This window comes from Cupressus sempervirens, chromosome 3 (assembly GCF_028749045.1).
Source record: "Cupressus sempervirens isolate cs-2001-9-10 chromosome 3, ASM2874904v1, whole genome shotgun sequence".
Taxonomy (NCBI): Eukaryota; Viridiplantae; Streptophyta; class Pinopsida; order Cupressales; family Cupressaceae; genus Cupressus; species Cupressus sempervirens.
In genome coordinates, this window is record NC_143120.1 from 761733759 (window position 1) to 761757152 (window position 23394).

Sequence of the window (23394 nt, forward strand, 5' to 3'; positions counted from 1 at the left end):
GTCAATAGATTATAGAAATAACTATTTTTCTTAAAGGGCCATGTGAAATGCCACATGTATATTTGTCTCTCCTCTCTTTGGTCTTTTTACATGCATCATTATCTCTTGTATTGTCAAATACATTGTTGTGCAGGACTTAATTTCAATTTTGTATTAGTAGGTATTGAAGTTTCGCCATAAGTTCCTCCTTATAAGTTTTGGTGAATACAAATACTACACTCTCAGCATATATGCTTACATGGATAAAATTTTAAAATTTAATACCTCTCCTGACTCAGCTTGTATGTATGTTCTTTTCAATTTTTGTACTACAGTCTCCTATTTCATTCTAGAATCGAAACACATTTTCACTTAATAGTTAGGGATTATGAGGTAACATAATCATCAACAGTGTCCATACTAGTTTCAACTACAACAATTTTAATATGTGTGGATAAGTTTGACAATTAGGAAGTTATCATCAAAAATCATAGCCAATAACATTGTCAAGTATTGGCCAAAAATATTTGGAAGACAGGGTCCTTATAAGCTGAATGGTGATCCAATCAAATGGGAAGCCTTGATACATGATTGGTCAATTTTCTAAGTTTTGGCATAAAAGATTTGGTTTCTTGCACAATGGAGCTCTACCTCTCTTGAGGAATAATCCAAAACTAAGTTCTTAGTTACAACTGAGAAAGTACCTTTTCCCCATTTCAATCCAAGGGAGTCTATGCACATTTTTTGATGTGATAATTGGTTTTCATTATTTTGACACATTAAAGACATGCATACAAGGTAATGGCTCTCTTTGTCTGGCTCCATTACCATGCTGAAAGCTATGTTGTGTGATGTGCCCATGAATTCTATTTCTTGTTTAAATTTGACAAACAATGCGGTGGCAAAACTAGATGAAAGTTTTAAATGGTTTTTTGGGTGGCTCAAACAAGTCTCACTAAATCCCTCTAATAAACTAAGATTGTATCTTTTGCAATAAGAGAAATAGGAGCCTAGCTGTCAAGCAAATTTTGGCAATACTTGACACTGGGAGAAAAACTTGTCTTGAAAGTGTTGAAGAGCTCAAAGAAACATTGGTACGAAGTAATACAAAAAAAATACTAGGACTCAAATGATTTAACAGGAATTGTGGCTATGTTTTGACTGGGTGATCAGCTATTAGGCAGTTCATGTGGGAGTGCAAAAGCATTGTTGTGAATCACATTCCATGGAATATTACAAAGGGCAACATATTGGACTTTTGGGACAACTCATGGGATGGCCACCAAGCACTAGGCTCTATTGAGGAATATAAGACTCCTAAAGGAGAAGATGGTCTTTGAGCTCTCTGATTACACTGCCAAAATCTATTCTATATGTTACTTTAATAGACAAACTATAATGGTACAAATACAAAAGTTGAAACTACGAACCATTCATGATAATGTTAAGGATATAAATGAACAAAAGCAAACAAGCACCAAAAACAAATCATGAACTCTTTTGTTAATAATATGAGATGTACTCCCGTGTGATGTGATTTAGCTATAAATTCAAACTAAAGGCAAATATAACCAAACCCAAGTTTGAAATTTGGTAGGCATGCCCCTTAATTTTCTTTACAGTTTGACACTTTAAATGTCAAGGTTAAATATGATCTATAGTATTCATAAAGTCATTTACAGGAAAAATTGCAAGACATAATAAGAGTGTTAAAAAAATAGTCCAGCAGCAAATAGTCTAGTGGTAAGATTGATTGGCATGTACCAAAATCCTTTAGCCATGCAATACATAAATGGAAAACAATCTAGTAGTTACAATATTGTTGGCACAAACCAAATTGCATCAAACAGGCAACCTGCTTCAAAACAACCACAATAATGTAGGTCCACTAAGACAAGGTTAAAAGAAAATGCCACAGGTACTTTTGATAGAAAATATATACACCAAGCATGACTTCTATGCCAAATAATATTCAACCTTGATAGTCCATTCTCAATGCATCAAGTGAGAGCAAGCTAGTTTTAACCACTCATGAAAAGAAATAAGAAAATAATGTCTATAAATAGAAAACAAAAGTTGACAACTATTTGAAATCGACAAAAGCTGAAATGTGAACACCTTGTGAGCCAAAGTGTTAAACATATCACTCAATAAAAATAGTATAGTAAGAAAAATGTCATCCAAAATTCAAAATAGAAAATGACATGCCTAAAAGATGCTACTGGTAGATGGTAGGACCAGTACTTGTTGCCTAATAGAAGGAGCCTAATTTAACTTGAATAAAGCTAATAGTATGTGGAAAAGTCAAAATCAATGAAAGGAGGGTCAATTATATCTCCTTAATGTATGACTCAACTCTCAGAAGCAATATTAAAATTTAAAAATATCACTTGCCTGTTAGCAGTTTTTGACTAATGACTGCCGAAAAGAATTTTCAAGATCATTATAAAGAGACATGAACTAATTATGAAATCATCATCTTATTGTTAATATTGAGTATTTTTTTTCCTATAAAAGTATGGCAATTGTAGGCCAACCCTATTAGTGACATTATTAAATAATTCATTGCTGAGAGCATGGAGCATATGTCTTTGGCCTACCAAATTTAAGGTGCTAATGGTTAAGTAGTAAGCCTATAGATAAATTGTTAAAAGGGTAATGTAGTTTAGGCTTAACAAAGCCTTCATCAATAGGAAATCTTTAGTTACTACGGTCCTGATCAATGTAACTAATGCTTTGTTTAGGTCTATAAATGTTGCTTTTATCTTGGTGATTCAAACTAGCATCTCAGGCATCTTCAATCATATTTGACATCCATTATCCCAACTTATATATTGAGGAGGTCGGAGTTCACAAGATGTAGCATTTTTTAGAAAATATGAAGCATTTTAGGCACAACATTATGTTATCCCTCATGTACAATTCTGACAAATACTATCAGTGTCCTATTACTGAAAGTTTTAAATCCAGTAAATATTTCCTGTAGCTTCCTCATCTGATCAAAGGCAATAAAGACCAAAAATAAGAAATACTTTGGAATTCCACTAATTCGAGAGGTAGTTTAAGTAAATTTGAAAAATAAGAGCTGAAATCTGTCATTCCTATGAAGTATCCTAGTTATCGAAACCTAAATTTGGCAAAAAAATTAGCATTTATATAGATTGTGAAAAAGGCCCATATGAAAGATTGCTCTTAAATAGGAGGTAGATGGAGTCGCTACATTTGAGAAGTGAATTCAGTGTTCCATAGTGATGTGTCCCTTCCAAGAAAGCACATCCCCAGTGCAGGACATTTTTGAGACTTGAGGAAAAATTCCCCTACAACACCAATTCTACCACCTATGCTAGGGCCATTACTAGGTCGCTTGCTATATGACCATGCCATTACATACTGAGTGTGACCTTTGACTTTGTGAAAACTAATTTACCTTTCATGAAGCACTAGCAGAGATATTATCCTACAGATATTGCCTTGAAGATTTACTATATGGGAAGATGTCTGTCGGCAATGAACAATCACTTGAAGTTCTTTCTTACAATTAAATATGAGTAAAAAGATAAAAAGGTAAATTTATATTTTATAAAATAAATAAATAAAATAATAGGAGACCATACAAGAGACCATATATTTATGATTTTATCCAATATTGTCCGAAATGGACTAAAAATAACAAGTATACATCATTGGATGTGCTATAAATGCCAAATGCAAGTGGCACTATCATCTAGAAATAGATTGTGTGTTTACAAAATCCAATGAAAAAAATAATTCAATAAACTTGCCTATATGTTGTTGAATTCCAAATGTGTACAGTACCATCTTTAGAACCTGTGATAATGATAGGAAGTTCAGGATGAAATCCAACTACTAATACATAATGGGTATGTCCATCAAGAGTCTAGATACAACCTTTTGTCTGGTAATCCCACATCTGATACAAGTACACAAATAGCCATTGTTGCATAGCATGAAGTGGGAAGGGTGATGCACATTACCACTAATAGTAACAAGGGAGAAAATCATGTCTGAAGGAAAACAACTCATTTTGTTTTAAAGGATAGTAAGAACTATATATAGAAGCTAACTTATAAAACTAGAAAACAAATAACCATCTAGCAGATGAAAGGATCAAAGCCAAACTTATATAGTAGTCATTTAAAAGTACAACCATCAACTCAAAGTGATCCCCTCAATGAAAACATGAAATGAAATTTTTTTTATAAAAATAATGAAGTCCTCTCATACCACAAATAATCAATTGGCTTCTAGATTAATCTTCTCTATCCTCCTACCAAGTTCATTATTGAAAATTCCCTAAAATGATGAGAAAGAACTTCAAAATAATAAATAAACCACAATCATGGATGGGAAACATGGAACAAGACAATATTCACTTATGCTTCCCTACTAAATTTCGTAACTCCATTATTTCTAATCAGATCACAAGCATTGCTACACTTCAGTCTTACAAAAGTCCTTTAGATATTATAAATTCTGAGAACAATAAAAGAGATATCCTCACATATGAAAATACATTGAGGAACTTACTTCACACTATGTGATTTGTCTTGCAAGTTAACTAAATCCTACAAAAGAACCACATGATCACCAAAACTATGTATCTTGTTTTCCAGCAAATCACACAAACCCTTGATCCATCAATTGAATGCTACTAGAGCACATTGTTTGTGTATTATAAACTTGCATATATTAAACATGTGTAAAGTAAAAACCATATGTAAAACCTCCTAAAAAGAAAGTGTTAAGTTATTGTGACACTTTTTAGATGTGTTTACACATGCAAATTGTTTTGAAAAGCACATCATTGTCAACTTTAGTTATAAAAGACTTCAAAGTGTCGATTTTGAATGCATATACATGTTTGTTTCTCGTTTAAAACCCCATCTTAGTAACTAAGAATACTAAGTGTCAATTTTACATACAAAAACAAATGCAAAGTGCTTCAAAAAGCATGCCTTTATGACTTTATACCATGCATTTTGAACTCTAAAGATAAAGTGGTGATTTTTGGAGCAAATATGTGTGTATTGCTTCAACAAAAATGCATCATTATTCCTTGCATAGCACTGTTTGGATGCAAACAGCTTGGGCGATGATATTGATTGCATTTGCATGGTTTCAATGCTAGCATTTTGGTGAATACAAACTGTCTAGGGCATTTTAGGGCCAAAAATACAAGCAATTTCACACAAATTGTGATGCAACCATTGCATGAGTTCTAAACAAGCTCATAGGCATTGTACTATTTACACATACAAGATATCCAAACCAAAGAATCAAATTATACAATAAACACAACATACATTTGTATATAATTTTTGAGAACTTTAGAAGAAAACTTTAACCTACTTTAAATTTTTAGAACAATAACTTCAAGCTATAAACAAGGAGCTAGAAAGTACCATTTGGATGTCACAAGCGGCTAGAAAAGATGCATATAGAACAAAAGAGAAAATGTATGAGAAAGAAAAGTCCAACCAACCTCTTTATTTAAATTAATTTGAGATAGTAGGAGAAATTAATGATGATTATAGTATTTTGAATAGAATGTTATGCAGCTACCTTAAAAGTGATATTTCATTGCAAAAATCTTCCATGTTCTCCTTTGTGAAGTCTTGCTCCAGTAAAATCTTGATTGCAACTTCTGTTCCTTTCCATATGCCTCAAAAAACTTCCCCAAATGAGCCTGCATGCAGAAGGAATTCCACATTAAAATTCTAACACTGTAGTTTACAAGCAGAAACACTTATCAAATCAAGGTTGATTAGTTTGAGAAAGCAACTAGGGGACTCCAAATAAAAAACTCACCTTTATGTAGAATATGTTACCATTTAATTAACAGTGCACTATGATTCCACCAATGTCTAAAACCTTATGATTTTGGTTGTAACCAATCCTTTAAAAATTATATTAACACAACTCATTTAAAAGTTTTTTTATGTGACCTAGATTGGTGGATGACACACCTCGAGAGCAGATGTAGAAAGAGAGAATGGATGGAATTGAGTCCATCAATAGGAATAACTCTATGGAGAAAAATATGTGTCTATGGAAAGAAATGATTTTTGCTACTGAGAAGGGGATGCAATGTTGTCTGAGAGGTAAGCTAGATATGCAAGATGTTAACAAAACATTGCAAGACCCTATTTATTATAGATGCAATCCTATCTGCCATCACCATGTTAGATCTAAATACAAGATATATCCAACATATGATTTTGCATGCTCATATGTGGATAGCATTAAAGGTGTGACACATGCTCTTCGGTCAAGTGAGTACCATGATCATAATGAACAATATTATAGGGTCTTAGAAGACATGGGTTTGCGGAAAGTGCATGTGTGGGATTTTAGGCATTTAAATTTTGTTTATACTCTCCTGAGCAAGCGAAAACTATAGTGGTTTGTAGATAATGAAAAAGTGGAGGGTTGGGATGATCCTCGCTTCCCAACAGTGCAAGGAACATTGCAAAGGGGATTTATAGTAGAGGCCTTAAAGCAATTTATTCTGTCACAAGTTTAAATGTTGGACTTTTTCTTTGGAACACCTTTTTTTTCACTTAATTTCCTATAGTTTCCATATAGATTCTTATAACCTATGCCAATTAAAATTATAAATCTAAGTCTTCTTTGGCACTTTTGTTTCAAGGAGCATCAAAAAATCAAAAAATCTAAATCTAATGGAGTGGGACAGACTTTGGACAATGAATAAGAAAATCATTGACCCTATCTGTCTCAAACACACTACTCTTTTTGAAAATTGTGTTCTTCTATGCTTAACAAATGGGCCTGCCAAACCTTTTGTCAAAATTTTGGCTAGACATAAAAAGTATGAAGGTTCTAGCAAGAAAGCAACTACTTACACAAAACACATTTGGTTGGAGAGTGTTGATGCTGCTCTTGTCTCAGAAGGTGAAGAGGTAACACTGATGGATTCGAGCAATGCCATAATAAAAAATATTAAGAAGGACTCAAAGGGTATTATTGTATGGCTTCATGGCATGCTCCATCTTGAAGGATCAGTCAAAACAACAAAGGTAAAGCTAACTTGGCTACCAGAGATTTTAGAGCTTGTCAACTTGTCACTTGTTGAAGTTGAGCATTTGATTACTAAAAAGAAGGTATAATTTTCACTGACTCAAAACCTTTATGGTCAATAATGGATGAATTTACTTATGTTTCTATACATTGTGTTGGTATTTTACATTGATGTCCAAATATGACTCTCATTGCAAGCTATTGATATAGCTTTTAACAGTTTATTCAAACAAAGATGTCCAATTTGGCTCTTTGTCACATACACACTAGTAGGGGAGTTCTCATAACTATCAATGTTTTGAATTATTTTGTATGGGAAGGTATCCGTAGAACATGTACCAGTGAACATTTGAGAACAAAGATGGGACGGTATCCACAAATCAAAGAAATATCAAAGTTTAGCTAGATGGTTTAACTCAATATTGTCAGAGTATCTAATACTTGGTCAAGTAGCTGATAAATATGTTGGTAGAAGAGGAATTGGTAAGACAAAGCCAGTAAGTCTGAAAGAAAGTGAGCCTAATGGTATCAAAAGTAAAAGCAATGAGAAAGCAAAAGAGGAAGGTTCTTTTGACATTGATCTACTAGATGTAGAAATTAGGAAAGTTTGTAGTCGGTTTCCTCTTGAGTCGATTGGATATCTTCATATTGGACATGCAAAAGCTCATTTTTTAAACTAATACTTTGCTCAAAGGCATAAAGGGTGCTTGATTATACGCTTTGATGACACAAACCCTGCTAAAGAAAGCAATGAGTTTGTAGAGAACATATTGAATGACCTTGATATGCTAGGCATTAAAGAAGAAGGACCTACATACAATTCAGATTATTTTATGTAGTTAGTAGAAATGGCTGAGAAATTGATATCTGAGGGGAAGGCATATGTGGATGACACAGCTTGAGGGTAGATGTAGAAAGAGAGAACGGATGGAATTGAGTCCATCAATAGGAATAACTCTATGGAGCAAAAAATGTGTCTGTGGAAAGAAATGATTGCTGCTGCTGAGAGACGGATGCAATGTTGTCTAAGATGTAAGCTAGATATGCAAGATGTTAACAAAACATTGCGAGACCCTATTTATTATAGATGCAATCCTGTCCACCATCACCATGTTAGATCTAAATACAAGATATATCCAACATATGATTTTACATGCCCATATGTGGATAGCATTGAAGGTGTGACACATGCTCTCTGGTCAAGTGAGTACCATGATCGTAATGAACAATATTATAGGGTCTTAGAATACATGGGTTTGTAGAAAGTGCATGTGTGGGATTTTAGCCATTTGAATTGTGTTTATACTCTCCTGAGCAAGAAAAAAACTACAGTGGTTTGTAGATAATGAAAAAGTGGAGGGTTGGGACGATCCTCGCTTCCCAATAGTGCAAGGAACATTGCGAAGGGGATTGACAGTAGAGGCCTTAAAGCAATTTATTCTGTCACAAGTTTAAATGTTGGACTTTTTCTTTGGAACACCTTTTTTTTCACTTAATTTTCTATAGTTTCCATATAGATTCTTATAACCTATACCAATTAAAATTATAAATCTAAGTTTTCTTTCGTACTTTTGTTTCAAGGAGCATCAAAAAATCAAAAAATCTAAATCTAATGGAGTGGGATAGACTTTGGACAATGAATAAAAAAATCATTGACCCTATCTGTCCTAGACACACTGCTCTTTTTGAAAATTGTGTTCTTCCATGCGTAACAAATGGGCCTGAAGAACCTTTTGTCAAAATTCTAGCTAGGCATAAAAAGTATGAAGGTGCTAGCAAGAAATCAACTACTTACACAAAACACATTTGGTTGGAGAGTGTTGATGTTGCTCTTGTCTCAAAAGGTGAAGAGGTAACACTGATGGATTCGGGTAATGCCATAATAAAAAATATTGAGGACTCAAAGGGTATTATTGTACGGCTTCATGGAATGCTCCATCTTGAAGGATCAGTCAAAAAAACAAAGCTAAAGCTGACTTGGCTACCAGAGATTTCAAAGCTTGTCAACTTGTCACTTGTTGAAGTTGAGCATTTGATTACTAAAAAGAAGGTATATTTTTCACTGACTCAAAACCTTTATGGTCAATAATGGATGAATTTATGTATGTTTCTGTACATTGTGTTGGTATTTCACATTGATGTCCAAATATAACTCTCATTGCAAGCTATTGATATAGCTTTCAGTAGTCTATTCGAACAAAGACGTCCAATTTGGCTCTGTGTCACATACACACTGGTAGGGGAGCTCTCATAACTATCAATGTTATGAATTATTTTGTATGGGAAGGTATCTACAAAACATATACCAGTGAACATTTGAGAATTTATACTTCAAGAAATTGTGCAAGAGTGTATTCTAATAATATATGAAAGTCCTAAAATTCAAAATTAAAATGCTTGTTTTGTGTGACTTTAGGACATATTCCCACCCTTTCATTCTCTATGAAATAGTCTGTAGATTGTTGTTTAGTGGAGAACGAAGAAGTAACTTGGTTCAATTTAATAGCATATTTAATGTGGTTAGAGTTATGTTACCTTGTAAATAGAGCCGAATCCACCTTCTCCAAGCTTGTTATCATCATGAAAACTTCTAGCTACAGCCTTTATATTTTCCAAGTTGAGAAAAATTCCATGCTCCTTCCCAATAGCAAAGTACACCTCTGTATCAGGATTCTCTGCTGGTTGATGCATGGGAAAAATATTAACATTTTGTATAGAGAAGATTTTATTTTACAAGAAAAAATAAACAGAATTTTTCCCCCTTTATTTCCTTTTTGAGTGAGTAGCTCTTATATAATCAACTAGCCAAAAATTTTGTTGACATTTGAAAGAATGATTTATCGAAAAAAAATCACCTCAAAAGCACCTTTCCTTAATGTCGCAGACTTGAATCTTCTTCTGAATCCAAATAGGCATAGCAATAACATCAACAAGAAGCCCCCAAGAATACCCAAAACTATACCCACTTTGTTTGAAGACTTGCTTGCATAGGAGATCAATTCAAGTGTTTAGTCATAAAAAAAAAACCCTAAACAAAACCTTATTATGGTCAATTAAAAACATCAAGACATAATTAAAACATCGATGGTTGGAATCAATACTTCATGATAAGTTCTCATTCTCATTAAATCTGAAGATGAATAATGAGTATGATTCAAAACTTCTATTGAATCTTAAAATATGATGCAAAACTTCGATAACAAATGCACATACAAAATGATTTAGAAATATATATACATTACATTTCATAGATTGTAAGATGGGAAGGTATCTGCAAAACATATTTTTGATCACTGTTTTGCCATAGCTCTTTTATTAAGTCATGACCAAACTCTAAATAAGTCTCTCTATTTGAAGTGGCATCTTGTTGTCAAGATGGGTTCCGCTCAGGTTTCCAAAGACATTCAAACATGGTTATGATCGAAGAAAAAATATTAAAAGAAAAGGCCTAGTTAGATACTCATAGTAGCATTATACATATTGTTCAAGTCAGATCAATCCTTTGATCTCTGACGTGCCCAACTTTCCAACTATTGCCTTGAGATTAAGCATTCGATAGACCAGATATGAATCTCGTGTTCGACATAACGATGTAGAGTGTGCATAACAATGAAATAGGGCATGATATTTTATATTTTCAAAATAATATGAATCCCGTCTTGGTCAAATTTTCAACCAACTCTTAGTGTTGGTCAAAATTTCAACCAACATGGGCATGAATTTTTTAAAAAACACATTTTTTCTTGCATATTCCGACCAATTTGACCCCATTTTAATAGATGGTCAAAAATTTTGGTCTAAAAATGGGGTCAAATGTACTAGTGATCAAATCCTTCCCTACCTACAAGGGGATCTATCATCAAGAAGAGCTTCACATGTAAGGCAAGCAAATGAAGCCCACTCTCTCAAAATTACAACAAATAGCATTCATAGGGACTAATTACTATGTGAAACATGTATGCAAGAAAGGAAATCTAGGTTCAATTGCACTAATCAAAATATTAATTATGAAAGCATATAAAACACTCAAGCCAAACACACGAGAGGTTCATTTTTTATTCAAAAGTCCAAACATTATAGAGATGTATAAGAATACCTCAGATCCAAAGCAATGCATGTGTATCACTCCATTGATCCAATGAACCAAGAAAGTTCTCCAAGAAAACAAGTAAACCAATGGAAAGTAGATATGTCTTATGCAAACCCTAGGTCTATATCTCAAAATCTAATTGTTAGGAGTAATAATAACCAAAAAATAACCCGAATAAAAACTCACATCATGCATTGAACCATGTGAAAATTAAATGCAAGTTAATCATTAAATTCCTTTTTTTTTTTTTTTTTTTTTCATCCATCTTGGGTCCTTATCTCCTTCCATTTCCTATCTTTCCTAAAGATCAAAGTAGATGCATATCCTTGAATCCTTTTCATCCACCCACCCATCTAAACTAGTCATATCCTTCTTCTTCTTCCAAAAGCCACATGATGAGCACCAAAAAATGTGTGTTGTTCACACACTAAACTATTAGTCATTATATCCAAGATTATTCAAGAATGAAATCTCAAATCATGACTCATAGCTCTCTATTCATAGAGTGCAACAATATGTAATGGAGGCCCTTAGTTTGACCTAGTTTGTGCCCATGCAAGTACAACACAAAATAAAAGATTCAAAGAGAAAAAGAAAGAATTATAGTCTCCATGATCATCAAATATGTATTCAAATGAAGATGCAAGTTGATCTAGATTATAACAATGCAAAGCAATGCAAGAAAGGAAATCTAATCTATGAAAGAAAATAGCAATGCAAGATTAATCTATGAAAGCAAATATGACTCTATGCTAATATAAAAATGCAAGGATGAAGTGTGATGATGGAATCCATGGAGGCATGAGAGTAGAAGACAAGAAGAGAGAGGTTGTAATGAAGCTCCAGCGTCCAAACCCTAATGCTCAAATTCCTCCAAAATCGCTCTCCAAACCTATAGCATAACAATAAAATAACAACTAACATCCATTATTCTTCTTATTCTTATGAAATGAGAAAGAGAGGGCTCCTTATATAGTCAATTATGGAGGTGGGAGGCTTCTTACAACCAATATGGGATGATAAGGTGTGATCCGTGTGAGACAAAATTCCACCAATGAGAAAAGATGAGTGTTTGAAAAGGAAGTGGAAAGAGAAAATTAAGGAATCTCACTTAGAAATATGTGCATTTAAGTGTAGAGAAAAAAATAAATATTTATTTATTTATATTTAATTTATTTCATTTTTTCATTGTAATTTGAGATTTAAGTGGCAATTTTATTTAATTAAAAGGGAGCAAGTTCTTTTAATTAAATAGGGGCTATTTTATTTAATTAAAAGAGAAGTTTTCTTATAATTAAATATAATTTAGAATAAGATGATCAAACCTTAGGAAATGTTGAAATAATTAAATTAATTACAATTTGATCAAGGAAAATGATTTGAATTGATTCAATAAAATATTGCAATGCATTGATTCAGGAAATTGATGAATAGAGGCCCATAGTTGAGGTAGTCGAGGCGGTCATTTTAGGGTGCATACATATACATATATACACACATATATATCTGTGTGCATTTGTGTACATATATATGTATATATATACATATACATATGTGTATATATATATATATATATATACACATATATATATATATATACACATATACATATATATATATATACACATATACATATATATATATACACATATACATATATATATATATACATATACATATACATATACATATACATACATATACATATACATACATATATATATATATATATATATATATATATGTTTATGTATATATGGATATATATATGTATATAAGAATATATAATATATATATGTTTATGTATATATGGATATATATATGTATATAAGTATATATATATATATGTTTATGTATATATGGATATATATATGTTTATAAGTATATGTATATATATACAGGCATGTACACACACACATATATACATGTATGTATGTATGTATAAATATGGATCTATGTATGTGTATATTTATATATATGTATGTGTGTGTATATAAATATATACACATATACATGGGTAAAAGCAGAAACCTGTGTCACCTTTTATGAAGAAACATGATATCAGAATGTGACATTTCAACATTAATGACAAAAATATGGTATTTGTGTTTAGAATTTGGAAATGATGTAAAGTGATGAAATGTGTAGAATTGGATGAACTTTATGCCTATCATTTTTTTTAAAAAAATTGAGTAAGAATTTATTCATTTCTTTTATTTTGAAGTCCATTTTTTAATTATAAAAAATATAGTGTAGTTCCTGTAAAAAAAAAAAGTGCAAATCATCTTTTTTTGTTTTGATTTGAAAATATATTATAGATGACATGTATATCTAGTGAACAAAAAAAGAAATAATTATTTTTTGATCTATATTTTCTTTGTTATAAGTACTCAAGCTTGACCTTCTCAGAAGCCAATAATTTTTTTCTCCCGTCAAAACTCCCCAATCAAATCTACACCTTCTTCAGAAAAAAATACATATTCATGAAGAGGAATCTCTCCTCTAGAGATAAATATAAATTTTTATTTTTTTTGGTATGACTTACTATTTTTTTTTCCTTTTTTAAGTGAGCATCTTTTGAAATGTTGAAATATCGATTTATAATATTTTGAAATTCTAACATATTATAACTAATCAAAACACTTAAAAATTTATATAATGATGATATTGAATGTAAGATCTAGAAAAGGGTATTTTTAGTTTTTGAATAAAATTGAGTTTTGATAGAGAAATAAAATTTGACCAAAATAGGTTTTGATATCACAAATGGTGACACAGATCTGTGCTTTTACCCACATACATATATATACATACATACATATATACATATATTTGTGTGTATGTATGTATATGTATGTCTAGATATGTATATATGGATACATATGGATGTATACATATACAAGTAGACACACACATCTATGTGTGTATGTGCGTATATAACTACATATATGTATAGTAGATTGTATTCCTATTTTGGATCACACTCTATGATCCATTATTAGGATGATAGAGCTAAAGGAGAAAGTTATAAGATTGCAAACTCTAAAAGAATAAAAGGAAACTTATTAAGTGCAAGAAAAAATAAAAAATAAAGAAGAGACAAAGGAACCTAATAGAGCCAACACAAACATGATGGGGACACGACCCAAGAACAGAATGGAACCAACAGAAAGGGAAAATTATATTAACTGAGAAAATAAGCTAGTACAAATAGTGCAGAGAAAATAAACTTCAAAACATGCCCTAAGGGCTTACAATAGCATAAATCTGGAGATAATTTCTCCTTTTAGTACCTCCTCTCAAACTCCACTCCGAACTGCCTTTTACAATGCCAAAAATCTCCTTAAATAGACCCCAGAGGGTTAAGGACTAGGAGTACATTCTAGAAAGTGCTAGTAGGCATCCACCGACCAAATAGAAGGTTCCAGAAGCTGCATTAGAAGTTGGTGCAAATCTAGAAGAATCCATAAATGGTAACCGAACTTCTGGGAGGCATAACTTTTGAACCGTAGCTCTGATTGACGAACTGTTTACATTTTCAAAAAGCTCTCGAAGCGCTCTATAGCCCTATGAACAAGCTTTGCTCGTCCCCCATTTTTTGGCCCTTTTTGAGGTCATTTAATGCCCCTAACTTGACTTCAAAGCATTCTTAGGAGGTCTCCAAAACCTGAAAAACTACAATAACTTCCAAACCGTAGGGCCTTTTGACCTGATTCTTTTTCTAGAATGCTCTAAATCACAATTACATTCATCTGGCCAATTCACACCTTCTAGGTCACCAAAATGATGGCCAAATTGCATGCTCCTATTTTTTCAAGATTTTCAAACACACTGATAGTGGAATTGTGAGAGTTGGAACCTTTATTTGACCCAAATGGGTATCCAAAAATGTAAAGAAATGAAACAGAAACTAAGTCTAAGTACATTTTTTTTTTTGGGTGACACAGGATTGCCCTTATACCTCTAGATGCTCCTGCATCAAACACCCAGGGTAGATTGAAAAGTGACCCTGTCACTTTATGGATGGTAGAGGAAATCCCAAATGGGAAACCTCAGCTGCTGAAATCCAAGTTGAGTCCTCGATTTTTTGTCCTTTCCATTTGACCAAATACTCTTCATACTGCATGTTTCTGGTACTCCTACCCACACGATGATCTAGAATGTCTTCTATCTCCTCCTTCTTAGAAGCAGGAATTGGACATGGCTCTAACACCAACTCCTCATCTGCACCATCATCATGATACTCTATTAAATCTGCAATGTTGAAAATGGGAGAAATCTGAATACCATCTGGCAGCTCCACTTCATATGCATTTCCTGAGTCATGTTTCTTCAAAATTTTGCAGGGGCCAAATTTCTTCATTTTTAGCTTGTTGTAAGTATCGGCTGGAAATCTTTCTTTTCATAAGTGTACCATGACTAGATCTCCTACTTGGAATTCCTTATGTCTTCTCCTTTGATCAGCCCTAGCTTTATACTCTTTATTCATCTTGGTTATGTGTGCTTGAACCTCCTCATGTAGACACTTGATATGTTCAGCAAATTCCTCAGCTTTAGCACTTGTCCTCTCCCCTTGTTCTATCTTCCTCAGCTCTGGTGCAGTCCTTGGGCTATTCCCATATACAATTTGGAATGGTGATTTTCCAGTACTCCTATTTATAGAGTTATTATAAGCAAACTCTACCTATGGTAGAATCAAATCCCATCCCTTGGACTTATCCCCAACTAAACATCTCAAAAAATTGCCCTGACTTCTATTTACCACTTCTGTTTGACCATCAGTCTGTGGGTGATGCGTGGAACTGAATTTTAGGTCTGTTCTCAACTTCTTCCACAATGTCCTCCAGAAATACTCGACAAATTTAGTATCTCTATTAGAAACTATACTCCTTGGAAGACCATGTAGTCTTACCACCTCTTTGAAAAACAAGTCTGCAATATGGACAGCATCATGAGTTTTGTGGCATGGAATAAAATGTGCCATTTTGGAGAACCTATCAACCACCACGAATATTGAGTCATTACCCCTTTGTGTCCTTGGAAATCCAAGAAAAAAATCCATACTTATGTCCTCCCATGGCCTTGATGGAACAGGCAACGGCTGATAAAGACCCGTATTGTGACTAAAACCCTTGGCAACTTGACAAACCTGGCAACTTTGTACGAACTTCTTCACATCCTGTGAAATTTGAGGCCAAAAATAATATTCTCTAAGAATGGAAATGTTCTTATCTCGACCAAAATGTCCTGCCATCCCTCCACTATGTTTCTCCTTAATCAGATTTTCCCTCATGGAACTCCTTGGAATGCACAATTGACTACCTTTGAACAACATGCCATCCTGAATCAAATAGTCTAACCACTTGGTTCTATCTATAGCAACAGGTTCTTTACAAGCTTTCCATGCTTCAGCAAAATTAGGATCCTCAGGGTACAAATTCTTGAGTTCATCAAACCCAACTACTTCAACCTGCATTTTTGTAAGCAACAACTGTCTCCTACTTAGTGCATCTGCAACTCTGTTAGATTTTCCACTTCTATGCTTCAACACAAATGTATAACTCTGCAAGAATTCTACCCACTTCATATGCCTTTGATTCAATTTACCTTGGCTATTTAGGTACTATAATGCCTGATGATCAGTATACAAAACAAATTCCTTTGGCAATAAATAATGCCTCCATTTCTTTAAGGCCTGAACTATTGCATAGAACTCTTGATCATAAATAGAATACTTCTTCTTTGCATCATTCAATTTTTCACTAAAATATGCAATAGGCTTACCTTCTTGGCTTAATACAGCCCCAATAGCACTGCCACTAGCATCACAATCCACTTGGAACACTTTTCTAAAATCTAGAAGTGCTAACATAGGCTGTTCTGTCACCTTCTTCTTCAGCAATTCAAAACTTCTTGTAGCTGCTGCAGTCCATTTGAACTCTTTTCTATCCCCTCTTATTGTATCAGTTAGGGGTGCACATATGCCACTGAAATTCTTAATAAACTTCCTGTAAAAACTAACCAGACCATGAAATGATCTTACCTCAGTAGAAGACCTTGGAGTAGGCCATTCCAAGATGGCTTTTACCTTCTTTGGATCCATTTTGAGACCTTCAGGTGATATAACAAACCCCAAATAGACTAATTCCCTTTTTACAAAGACACACTTCTTTAGATTAATTAATAGTTTCTCTTCCCTTAGCCTTTCAAGGACATTACGAATATGCAGTAAATGTTCTTCCAAAGTCTTGCTAAAAATTAAAATATCATCCAAATAGACAATAACAAGTTTTCCCAAGAACTTCTTAAGTACCTCATTCATGAGCTGCATGAAGGTGCTTGGGCCATTCATCAATCCAAAGGGCATGACTAACCACTCATAAAGACCCTCCTTGGTCTTGAAGGCTATTTTCCACTCATCTCCTTCTCGAATCCATATCTGATGATAGCCACTCTTCAGATCTATCTTTGTGAAGTACTGAGCTCCACTCAAGTAGTCCATAAGATCATCCATCCTTGGTAAAGGAAATTGGTACTTGATGGTTATCCTATTTATAGCTTGAGAATATGTACACATCCTCCACTCTCCATCCTTCTTTGGTGCAAGTACTATAGGTACTGCACATGGACTCAGGCTCTCTCGAATCAAGCCCTTCCTCAGCAACTCCTAAACCTGTCTATTTAGCTCATCTATTTCAGTAGGAGTCATCCTGTGAGCAGCCTTGTTAGCAAACTAGCTCCTGGAATCATATCTATCTAATGACTGATTTGCCTTACTAGTGGCAATCCATCTGGAACATTATTAGAGATAATATCTCCAAATTCCCCTAGTAAATCTGAAACTTCAAATGGTATTTCACTACTACCTTCTTTATCTTTCCTAGGAATCAAAGCATAGCATATATGCTGATGTTTCATGCCATCTAAAAACTTCCTTCCATCAACAAGAGAAATCCTAGCATTGCTACATACCTTTTCACCATCCTTTTTCATGGGCTTCAATTTGTGGCAAACTCCATCCTTTGTCAGAGAGTATGTGTTTGCATGTCCATCATGTATTGCATGTCTCTCAAACTGCCATGGTCTACCCAATAATAGATGGCAAACATCCATCAAAATAACATCACAGAGAACTTCATCATGGTAACTCCCAATTTTGAATTTTACTAAAGATTGTTCACTTACCAGGACCTTATGATCATCTTTTACCCAAGAAATCTGATAGGGCTAGGGATGTTTCTCCCTCTTGAGCTTTAGCTTAGAGACCATCTCTTCTAATACCAAGTTATCAGTGCTACCACCATCAATGATCACATCACAACATTTATCCTCACACTTGCATCTGGTACGAAAAAAACTCCTTCGTTGTCCTGGTTCATTCTCACCACTTAGTAGGACTCTTTCATTTACCAAGGTCTCTCCTCTTTCTGCATCCTCTGAATGTGATGATTGTGCATCCTCATCCACATGAGCAACCCTAGCTTGGCCCTCAGCTCTCCTATCTGTCCTTCCTTGTCATTGAGGGCATTCAAAGGCACAATGACCTTCTTCATTGCAATGGAAATAGGTACCACAGAAGCCTCCTCTTCCTTGTCCACATCCTCTACATCTTCCTCTTTGATTTCCAAAGTCTTGATCATGGGAGCGGTTGAAACCCTCATTCCTCTAGTTTCTGCTAGTACCCACATCTTCATTTTTCTTTTGGGTTTCATTGCAGCCTCCAGATGATCTACCGCTTCCCCTTCCTCCTTGATTGCACCCTCTTTGTCTTCCTTCAAACCTTTTACTCAGCTTTTCTTCAACTCGTAGGGCAAACTGGTATGCTTCTTCAACGCTGGTCATTCTTACCAGACTTAATTCCTGCTAGATGCTAGGTCGCAACCCACTGATATAACGAGAAACCTTCTCCTTATTTTCTTTTGCATGCCCTGCTCTAATCAAGAGTTGGTTAAACTCCTCTATATATTCTTGGACTGATCTTCCTACTTGCTTTAACCCATGCATCTTCTTAAACAGATCAAGCTCGTAGTCTACAGGAATCAACTGCTTCTTCAATTTGTCCACCATGCGATCCCATCTTGTGATCTTCTCCTTTCCTCTTCTAAGTCTTTCTAGTTGAACCTCTTGCCACCATTGGCATGGCCTTTCAGTTTGGCCTTTGCAAACTTAACCCTATCTAGGTCCCTTATATCCTCATACTCAAAGTATTCTTCCAGTTCATTGATCCAATCGATCAACTCATCTGGTTTCAGATTTCTTAAAAATATACCCACTTCAATTGTAGGTCTTTTCTCAAACTTAGTAATGGCCCTAAAAAGACTTTCCTCTATAGGATTTAGAACTTCCCAGTCAACTTCCTCTTTTGGTCCCATTACTTCCTCTTCATTGTCATCCTCACTATTGTCACTTGCGACAACATTTGCTCCTCTACGAAGCTCCTCTTGCAATGCTTGTACCTGCCTCTAGAGGGCTCTAACCTCATCAGGATCAATAGCTCTGGCCCTTTCACCACGCTCTCTTCATGGAGGCATCTTCTAACTCAAACCCACAACCACACAGTCCTGGTGCAAACTGCGTCACAGTCGGCGCTCTGTCTACACACTCAGGAAAACCCGCTCTGATACCACTTGATGGGGACATGACCCAAGAACATAATGGAACCAACAGAAAGGGAAAATTATATTAACTGAGAAAATAAGCTAGTACAAATAGTGCAAATAAAATAAACTTCAAAACATGCCCTAAGGGCTTACAATAGCATAAATCTGGAGATAATTTCTCCTTTTAGTACCTCCTCTCAAACTCCACTCCGAACTGCCTTTTACAATGCCAAAAATCTCCTTAAATAGACCCCAGAGGGTTAAGGACTAGGAGTACATTCTAGAAAGTGCTAGTAGGCATCCACTGACCAAATAGAAGGTTCCAGAAGCTGCGTTAGAAGTTGGTGCAAATCTAGAAAAATCCATAAATGGTAACCAAACTTTTGGGAGGCATAACTTTTGAACCGTAGCTCTTAATGATGAACTGTTTACATTTTCAAAAAGCTCTTGAAGCGCTCTATAGCCCTATGAACAAGCTTTTCTCATCCCCCATTTTTTGGCCCTTTTCAAGGTCATTTAATGCCCCTAACTTGACTTCAAAGCATTCTTAGGAGGTCTCCAAAACTTGAAAAACTACAATAACTTTCAAACCGTGGGGCCTTTTGACCTGATTCTTTTTCTGGAATGCTCTAAATCACAATTACATTCATCTAGCCAATTCACACCTTCTAGGTCACCAAAATGATGGCCAAATTGCATGCTCCTATTTTTTCAAGATTTTCAAACACACTGATAGTGGAACTGTGAGAGTTGGAACCTTTATTTGACCCAAATGGGTATCCAAAAATGTAAAGACATGAAACAGAAACTAAGTCTAAGTACTTTTTTTTTTTTGGTGACACAGGATTGCCCTTATACCTTTGGATGCTCCTGCATCAAAACATCTTAAAAAATAAACAACCAAGGGTCTTAAGGAAAAATAAATCAAACAAACAAAAAAAGAAAATTTGGAAACCAAACAAAAGACCATAATGAATAGAAGAGGAGAAAGAAAAAAGGATAATAAAAATAAAAAGAGAAGAAAGCTAACAAATACATGGTTAAACTATAAAAAGAAACCATAAAGCTAAAAAAAATGTTTAAACAAGAAAGCTAAGAAAAATACCCAAGAATTAAAAAGCACAAATACCTATATATCTACACATTATATATATATATATATATATATATATATATATATTCATGCGCACACACACTCTCTATAAGATATAAAAACAAACAATAAAAAAACTATTATTGATGAATAAATATTAAGTGAACTACAAGAGATAATATTGGAGACAATAAATAAATACATAAATAATATTTAAGTTAACTAAATATAATGAAAAGTAAAGATATATGTAATAAAAAGATGTGGCTCCTTGAAAGTATGATATAAAAGAGAGAATTTCATTTAAAAAGAAGGAAAGAAGATGTGGAAATCATAGGAGTAAAAGAAGGGAAAATGAAAGAGGAAAGTAATGTGAAGAAAATAAGGAAATGACTTTCTGAAAAGGTATCAATGATATTGAAAGGATGTGACTCTTTGAAAGAGTCATAATTATGAATGGTTGTAACTCTTCAAAAAAATAGCTTAATTATAAAGTATTATAATTTTTTAAAGTAAAATATTGTAAAATATAAGTTAACTAAATCTAATGAAATGACAAGAATTATGTAATAGAGATATGTGACTCCTTTAAAATATGATATAAAAGAGAGAAAAAATTATTTAAAGAATAAGGAAGGAAGATACAGAAAAGATAGGAGTAAAAGATGGAAAAATAGAAGAGGAAACTAATGTGAAGAAAATAAGGAAGTGACTTTCTTATAATGTATCAATGGAAGGATGCAAGTCTTTGAAAGGGTCATAGTTATAAACAGTTGTGACTCTTCAACAATGTGTTGATTTTAAAATATTTTGGTTTTTTGAAAGGACTATGATTATAAAGTGTTGTGACCTTTCAAAAGGATTATAACTTTTAAGATTTGCATCTTTTCACATAGATTGTAACTTGTAAGGAAACAAATAATTTTACATGATTTTATTTCTATGTGACACACACACATATGAATATTGATCATATATAGATAAGGATAAGTATTATATCATTTATAATTATGAGATTGAAATATCAACTATAATGAAATATATAAATATACATATACTTACATACATAGATATATGTATGTATGTATGTATGTGTATATCTATGTATAAATGTGTATATATGCATATATACATGTTAACCTTTTGGTCAAATTGTTTGTAAGTTAGTGACAAAACACTAATCAATTTGTCTACATTGCTATCGACCTCTACTATTACTACCAAGCTACTCATATAGCTAGCAATGTATACCGAGTGTTTTAGTTGCTACCGAGCTAGTCATTTAGATTGGAGTGTTTGTAAAGCCTCACAAAGTCTATTGAGTTCATCAGTGAAAACCATACAAGATATAGTGTTAACTGAGCTTATTAGTCTCTACCAAATAGGTAGTGTTAACAAAGTGAATGAAGGTAGTGTTGATCGAGCCATGCAGTGTCAACCAAGTATTTTAGTATCTACCAATTGCTTCAGTATTCACTAAGTCACCAAGTGGTAATCAAGTTCCTACTACTCCCAAGTGATCAACGTGAATCATGCATCAATGTCGAATGAATGCCATAGTTTTCTAAGTTGACAATGTTGTCGAGTTTCAAGATATCACCTGAGTGATCTTTAGAACTATGAGCCAACCTAGTGAAGATTATTGAATTTGGTATTCTAGCTAACTCCATGTTATAATTCTTATCATATCTAAGGAATCAAAGTGCAACAAGAAAGAGGAAGTATGAGTGTGAATTAAGAAGGCAAAAAGGCTACAAGAAGTATAAGGAAAAGCAGATTCTTATCTATGATAATAAGGTGATCATTATATTTCAAAGGAACATCATTTAGGAAACTGAGTTGCAGATCAGAGATCAACCAATGACTCATCCTAATAGGTAGACTTAATAGTCTTTTCCAAATCTCCTAACCAAGTGTATACTTCATTGTATGTTGTAAATTCTTTTACAAGGTGAACCTAATAGTCCTTATTGTTCCTAATAGGGAAAATCACCAAAAGTGATCAATTGTAATTTATATTGTAGTAATAAATCTTTTGGGTATCATCCCCACCCCAATTTTACTTTCTATTTGGAAGGTTTATGGATTGCCGAATATTGTGTCAAGTGTTATGAATGGTTTATTTCCTTTTATCTTTCATGAATGCAATTAGATCATATTATATTGTGAAGGTTTAATTGGTGAATTAAAGTATAAGTTTTATTAGTTCCTGATTCACCTCACCCCACCCCCCCCCCCCCCCGCCCCCCCTGGTATGAAAGATTTTGGATCTCACATCATAAATTTAGCAGCTTGAGAAATGATTAGGGGAAATGGAAGTATATAGATTGGAGAAAGTTATTGAAAATGAAAATTTTACTTTCTATTTGGAAGGTTTATGGGTTACTGGATATTGTGTCAAGTGTTATGAGTGGTTTATTTATTTTTGTCTTTCATGAATACAATTAGATCATATTATATTGTGAAGGTTTAACTAGTGAATTAAAGTATAATTTTTATTAGTTCCTGATTCACCTCACACACCCCCCCCCCCACTGGTATCAAAGATTTTGGATCTCACATCATAAATTTAG

The 23394-nt window shown here is 33.7% G+C and overlaps 2 pseudogenes; both read left to right on the top strand.

Moving 5' to 3' along the window:
• Window positions 1-3523: 3523 nt before the first annotated feature.
• LOC149569036 (glutamate--tRNA ligase, cytoplasmic pseudogene) lies at window positions 3524-7127 on the top strand (annotated as a pseudogene).
• Window positions 7128-7350: 223 nt separating this feature from the next.
• On the top strand, window positions 7351-9127 carry LOC149569037 (glutamate--tRNA ligase, cytoplasmic pseudogene; annotated as a pseudogene).
• Window positions 9128-23394: the final 14267 nt, after the last annotated feature.